Below are 7,698 nucleotides of genomic sequence, written 5' to 3' on the forward strand. Positions count from 1 at the left end.
TATTGATAATAGATTTGTAGGATGAATAAGCTCTTCATCTCATAGTTAATTTTTGAATTAAACTCTTATCTTCAATCTATAACAATTACTTTTAAAGCAAGTTGATCAACGCTTGAGACTGAGACTTAGAGTGATGGATTGGTAGAGTGTCAAGAGTGGTGTAGCTTGGGACCTGTTAGAAGTGTCAGTTATGACCAACTGATGCTAGGATGCCAAGAGTAATGGCCTGAACTCAGAAGTCTCAGTTGTGACCAATTTTGTCCACCAAAACTGAAAAAGAAAAGAAAAGAAAAAAAAACGAGTCAGAAGTGCGCTAGGGTTGTCATCTGAATTTAAAGAAGTGGTGCCAGCCTTTGTTGAGCTTAATGATCAGCAGACGAGGCCCAATGCTTGAAAGCAGTCTAGTCCTAGTCTTATTTTCATTTTTCAGCTCATTACAATGTAATAACTATGTGAGCCTAAGTGTATTATACCCGGCCCAATTGTAATAAGTATATAAGCATGATAATTCTCTAGAATTAAAAAAGAAAAGAAAAGAGAGAGATATTCAATTTCTAAATTTTCTGTCATTTCTCTCTCTTCAATTACCCGATCTAGGGTTCTTTTTCGAAATCTCAATCTCGATCGATTGAATATCACAAAATCTATTATGGCATCAGAGCGTGACATCCGATCCGTCTTGTTGCTAGCTTCCGTCCGATAGTACCTGTTGTCGGAGTTTCGACGTTTTGTGTTTGGTGCTGTGAGATTCGCCTGATTTGAGTCTAGGATTTTTTCGCGTTTTCATCTAATTCTATACTTACAAGGCCTTAGCTTCTTCAGGGATATAAATAAGGTGGGTAAAATTTGCTCCTTTCCATTTGCATGTCTCTAATCAACACGAAATGAAGGTTTTGTCTAAAGTTTGCGGGAAAAATTGATTTTCGTGCTGTTGTTCTCGTTTTTTCTTGATAGCTTTCATATGGTATTTTAATTTTCTTGAATTTTGTAGGTATATCATATAGTCATGGCGAGTCCTTAAGCCGTTAGTGATGGTTTTGTTGAGTCTACTAAAGATTCATCTCATCTCTTATATGTGCATCCGTCCAACAGTCCTGGTAGTCAATTGGTTGCTATTTATTTTAATGGAACTAGTTTTGTTCACTAGCGTAGTAGTATGTTAACTTCCTTGTCAACTAAGAACAAATTAGGGCTAATCATTGGTAAAGTCCCTCGGCCGCCACCTGAATCTCCCTGTTACTCCTATGGGAACGATGTAATGATATGGTAAAAGCTTGGATTATTAAATAGACTAGGGAGATAGTAGTAAGTGTTATGTGTCTCACTACTGCTAAAGATGTATGGAGAGATATTAATGAAAGACTTGGGCAATCGAATGAGTCCAAATACATTCAGATCCAAAGAGAAATCAGCTCTACCTCATAGGGTTCTTCTGATATTGCCACCTATTTCACGAAGATGAGGACACTTTGGGATGAACTGAATTCTGCTTATGTTGGACCCACCTAATCTTGTGGAGCTCTACCCAAATTCATTGAAGATCAACATCTTTTCCAATTCCTCAGTGGACTAAATGAGTCTTATTCCACAGTCAAGAGCATCATCATGTTGATGTCTCCTCTCCCTCATATTAGTGAGTCTTACTCTCTACTTCAGCATGATGAAAGTCAAAAGGAGAATCAACCTCTAGCTCTTGGGTTTTCTAGTGACTTAACATCTTTTTTTGCTACTTCAAATCATCCATCCCATCATTTGAACCAACAATCTAACACCACGTCTTATAGTCAAAGGAACAATTTTGATTCAAAAAAGGTTTCATCCTCTCTATCTTGCAAGTATTGCAAGAAGCTTGGGCACACAGTGGATAAGTGCTACATGCTTCATGGCTTCCCTGATGATTTCAAGTTCTCGAAAAACAAGAGGTTACATCCTGTGTCCAAGTAGAAGAAAATCATTCTGATTTGGTACCTATGGCCAAACCTGGTGACTCCATAGCTTATGGTTTCGATAAAGAACAATGTTAACATCTCATGTCAGTATTCCAACAGGCTCATATCTCCCATGGTCATCATCCTCCTTTGGTGAAAATGTTACATATGCCAACTTTGTGGGTGTGTGTCACCTTCCAATGTTTCAGTTACCTGCAGTTAATTATGTTGTACATTGTTTGTCTCCTCAGTTAGGTAGAACTCCTTCGATGTTAGATTCATGTGCCACTAACCACATGACTTCACATAAATAATTTCTATACAATCTGCAGCCCTTACCTAAACCATACCTAAAAACTTTGCCCAATGGTTATAAAGTATATGTCATATCCACTGTAATTACACTTGTACAACCAAACATGATACATATAATTATATCATAGTTACATCATGACAAACAAACAGGTCATTGTAATTATTATATTGTGGAACTACTACCTTAGTAATTACAGTCTAGTAATTACATATGAATTTTCAAACAAACCATTAATAAAATTTTAGATAAGATAGTGTTACGTGACATCTCTTCGACGCATCTGTCTTTGGTGGTGCTCCCGTCGTCTCTACAGAAGCTTAGCTTTGAAAGCAGAAGAAGCTTACATACAAAGACAAAAATAATAATGAAACAAATGTAAAAATAATAATAGAAAATGTAAGAAAAGTAGGCAAACCAATAACCAATATAACATCGAATAATGTATTCACAACACTTCCTTGTATTTTTCTCGAGAAAAAATTGATAGATACTTTGAATTGCTTGATTCAAAACAAGCATTGGAGTTTGAGATACTAAATCTACAAATGTTCCTACAGGAAAAGAGAGAGAACTTGCTAATGCAGGGAAAGAGTTCAAACCGATTATATGCCCAAAGAACGTAAAACGGACATTATTTTCCGCGTTCATTTACAATTTAAATAGAAAAAAATGATACTACATAAATTTCTTCCATATTATTTAGATAAATGTCTTGGGTTATTTATATATCTCTCGTAAAATATAAATAGGATAATATTTTGTGATGAACTACAAAATCAAAATTTGGAAAGTAGTGCCACCAAATCTAATATATGTATAATTTAGATTATATCCATTTTGATTTGTCCGTGGGTGGGTAGGTTGGGTATAAGATATAGGTCATCTTTAAGTTTGTTTTATTTGTGAGTTTCAAGTGTATATGACATAAAAAAATAATTTATCTTGCTGTGTCATATTATTTTAAGACAAATTTGGTTGTTATTTTATTAGAGAAGCACTATATTGAGTGATTTTATTCATACAAAATAAAGTATAGCATTTCTGGATGGGATAATATATAATTACCCCATTGGGGTAGTACTAAAGTGTCAGTTGCACCCCTTAAAAATACGGGTGTCCTATGACCCTCCCTGTATATATTTTTAGTGAATTAAAATACACCTTCGTGGCCCAGCTGGCACACATCGTGTCTGCACGATTTTTGAGCGCATGAATGATATAATTTATACTTCCATACCTTTATTTAACGGTCACATACCATTTATTTAATTAGGTTAGAATTCTTTCTCTTTTTTCACACCCAATTTCATCCGCCATTGAAGCTCGATTTTGGTGAATCGAAAGGGATTTTTTTTGCATTGCAGCCTTCTTGTATAGTATTAACTTCTCCTCCTCAATCTTTAATTTTCTTAGTCATATTTTACGGATTGTTTTTAGGGTTCTCTATTGAAATTAATCTGGGCTAATTCTTTGTTTTTCAGTGTTTGAAATGGAAGCAATTAACTTGAATCAACTTTGTATGGACGAGCATGACCCAATGTTGAATCTGAAGGTGCGTTGCAAGCATGGAGATTTGCTGTCATTGCAAACTTCTTGGTCGACTAGGAACCTTGAAAGACGGTTATGGTCTTGTCCATACTATGGTGTAAGTATTTGGACAATTGGATTGATATTGTCCCTATTTTCTGGTTACTTTGAAATGATTTATATCTCTTCAAATTTCAGACCAAGTTTGTAAATATTTTCGATGGAGGGGTGCTATTGATGACCGTTCTAGGTTTGTCCTTCCACGATTGGTGAATAAATTGAGGGAGATTGTAGAAGGATTAGCCAATTATGAATCATTGAAGACTCAATTGGTGGAAATTGAGCATGAGATAGAGAATGAATAATGGACGGAGGTTGAGCAAGAGTTAGAGGGTCATCAGATGATCAATCAAGGGTTGAACCAAAAGGAAAAGATGAATCACAGCTGGAATCTTTATAATAGGAAGGGCATCTTATGTATTTTGTTGTGTCTGATTATATGTTATCTGTTTATATGGTAATCGTTCAAATTCTATGTAGTTTGTTAGAGTTAATCTCCGATTTTTGTGACATTAACTGTAGTTCGGAGCTCCAATTCTCTGTAGTTTGTAGGAGTTAATCTCCTTTTTTTGGTTGAACAACAATGAATGGAACTTGAGTTTGTACATATATGCTGCATGTGTATAGTTACATAAGAATAATGGACGACATTAACTAAAGAAATACCAAACAGATCATTTGCTGCATGTGCATAGTTACAAGAGAATAATGAACGACATTAACTAAAGCAATACCAAACAGATCATTTGCATAAATTGTTTGAGTCTGCTATAAGCAGAATAGGTAACCAACAAAACAAGTGCAGTATCAACAAAAAGAAGCCAACATACAGGTGCAATATTAACAAAAGGAAGTACTTAATCTACATAATACATAGTCTAAATAGTTAAAGGTTCTAAATTCCAGATGTTGTGTTCTGGCTTGCATTCTTTGCTGCAGCATCCCTCTTTGATCTTGTTTGAATTATTTTATTTCCCCTCATTTTTTGTAGTCTCCTTGAGGTTATTGTTGCTTTTCCTTTCCATTTCACTCATGTTCTCGGCTGATATCCAATGTCTCTAATAACCTTTGCTGAACTTGTAACTGTTCTTGCTCCAAGATTCACAACCCTTTGACTTGGTAGGCCAGGCTGCAAGAAAGAAGAGCAATGCTAGTTAACCTAAGTTTTATTATCTATAAATTGAAGAACAACACTAAATACTTACATTGAAAGCAGTGTATCCACTGTCAGCAACCATTAAACCAACCCCTACCATCCTTGGCCTTTTAAAAGGGCCAGAACCAGTTGGATTCCTTCCCTTTTCAGGAGCATTGTTAACAGACCCCCGTGAACAATTAAACCAACCCTCCAAGCCACTTGAACTCTCAAAGCCACCAGTTCCCCTTCCCCTTCCTCTAGCATCCATTTCACTTCCCCTTCATCTAGTCCTTCTTCTTACAAAAGCACTTGTTGAATCAACATATGGCATACTTGATGAATCTGTAGGTGGAGCACTTTTCTTTCCCCTACCTCTTCTAGAAATACTTGTTGAACCACAAGATGATGAAGCAGCAGCAGTAGGTGGGGCACTTCCCCTTCCTCTACCTCTTTCTCTTCCTCTTCCAGCATATGGAACAGATGCTAAAGTAGCAACAACATCAATTGGTGAAGCAGGAGCAGAAACAATTGATAAAGCAGCAATAGTAGTAGTAGCAGCAACAACAACAGATGTTGAACCTTCAGCATGTGGACAACCTCTCTTATTGTGTCCATTTGCTTTACACAAACTGCAAGTCACTTGGCCCCCACACCTACTCAACTTTCCTATTTTTCTGGATTCAGTGACTTCTTTCCTTCTTAGTTTCTTTGGCCTCCCTGGCATTGGCTTGATTTCAGGAGGTGCTAGTGGTAGATTTTTAGATTGTGGCCACATGTCCATACTATTCATTGGTTGAATAAAGTGTGAATAAGTCTTGAGGTAGGTTTCTTTGGTATACCTGTGAGCAATATACCTTATAGGCTCTAGTCTCTTGAAATGCATTGCTATAATGGCATGTTGGCAAGGAATGCCTCTAAGTTGCCATGCTCTGCAACTACAACTCAGATTATCCATACTTACAATGTGCTTTTTATATGGCCCTTCCTCTATTTCATAACCATATTCACCATTCCAATGAATTGTGAATTTCATTGACTTTGAAATATTTTCTTCTAAATTCTTCAAAGCCATAGGAGATATGTCAGTTATCCATGTATTTGAGAAGTTTCTTAGCTGAGCAATCCTCTTCATCATCTTCAATCTAATCTATTCAAACATAGTAATTATTGTTTTGTGCCTTGCAGCTAAAATTCATGCATCGAAGCTCTCAGCCATATTGTTGTCTACCACATCACACTTACTAAACTTTGAGAAGTAAATCCTACACCACCTTTCTTTTATTGTAGTACAACAAATCCTCAACAATATTACTTCCTAACATGTTAAGTTCATCCAGATTCATTTTCAATTCAGCTTTATATGTGGATTTTGCACACCTCCAAAATGCATTCCTTCTCTCAATACCCCTCCAGTTTTTTGACCAATTAGCTAAGATATGCCTGGCACACGTCCTATGTTCAACCATTGGTTGAAGCTCTCTTATATCACACTCTAGTCCCTACAAGAAAATAATCTGTCAATAAATAATTAAAAAGAGATGATAAGGAATTAAAGAATCATTTATGGAATAATGGAATAGAAATGACCTTTTGCATATCAGAAATTAGTGTCAGATTTGTGCCATCTCCTACCTGAAGATCATGTTGCACACACTTCACAAACCATGACCATGTAGTTGCATTTTCATACTTCATAACAGCCAAGGCAATGGGCATCATTTGATTATTGCCATCTTTACACACAACCACCAATAGTTGTCCTTTACATGCCCCCTTTAGAAAATAACCATCCAAACCAATACACCTTCTACAACCATATAGAAATGCTTTTTTCAAAGCATCAAAATAGACATAAAATGACAAAAGCACAAGCTTACCATTTGCATCTCTCTCTCCAACTTTAAACACACAAGTGCTACCTGGATTGGTTCTTAGTACTTCATCCCTATAATCATGAATTCTCTTAAATTCAACAATGTGATCACCCATTATTTCTGTCAACACCTTGGCCCTATCTCTCATAGCAGTTGTCTTGCCAACATGAATACCCAATTCTTTTCTTATAGTCTCTTGAAACTTAAAAATCCTTATATTTGGTTGTTCAATGATTCTGTCCCTAAATCGCTTGGCCAAATATTTGGAGTTGCAAAGATGGTTTCTATTAATTTCTACACACTTGTGAATTGGGTAGTATGTTTTAACCATAAAGTTATTACTATTTTCATCAAAACTTGCAAACAATAACCACTTACAACCTCTTTGCTACACTTCACTCTAACTCTTCCAGGTTCATTCACATACTTTTCAATCTGTTTCTTCTCTTGAATTGCATATTTTGTCACTGCTTCTCTAAACTTATCAACATTCTCAAATACAAGTCCCAATTCCCAAACAATCTTCTCACAAGTAGTTCAAATATAATTCTTTTAGTATCCTTCTTCCTCTTGAAAGATTTTATCTTCTGTTCAACTTCTTCCCCATCTGCCTCATAATCTGTTTCAAAACTGCCTGCTTCAGAGCTTCCATAGTAAAGTTCATCACCACAAAAAATACCATCTAAGTTCCTTTTTTGGCCAGGAGTTTATTGGGCAGCAGCACGCTCATCATATCCTAAATCAGGTTTTGACTTAGGACTTCCTTCAGTTAAAGGAACTTTTTTACTGTCAGGTGCTCTTACCCTCTTATTTTTTTCCTCTGAAAAGACCTTCTCTCTTGCCTGAAATCTCTAA

General features: G+C 36.0%; 1 long non-coding RNA gene across 1 annotated transcript; it reads left to right on the forward strand.

Moving 5' to 3' along the window:
- Positions 1–536: 536 nt before the first annotated feature.
- On the forward strand, positions 537–4,440 carry LOC107810635 (uncharacterized). Its single transcript, XR_001653702.2, has 3 exons — positions 537–835; positions 3,726–3,889; positions 3,970–4,440. It is a non-coding gene; the product is annotated as an uncharacterized LOC107810635 (long non-coding RNA).
- Positions 4,441–7,698: the final 3,258 nt, after the last annotated feature.

This window comes from Nicotiana tabacum, chromosome 4 (genome assembly GCF_000715075.1).
Source record: "Nicotiana tabacum cultivar K326 chromosome 4, ASM71507v2, whole genome shotgun sequence".
Lineage (NCBI taxonomy): Eukaryota > Viridiplantae > Streptophyta > Magnoliopsida > Solanales > Solanaceae > Nicotiana > Nicotiana tabacum.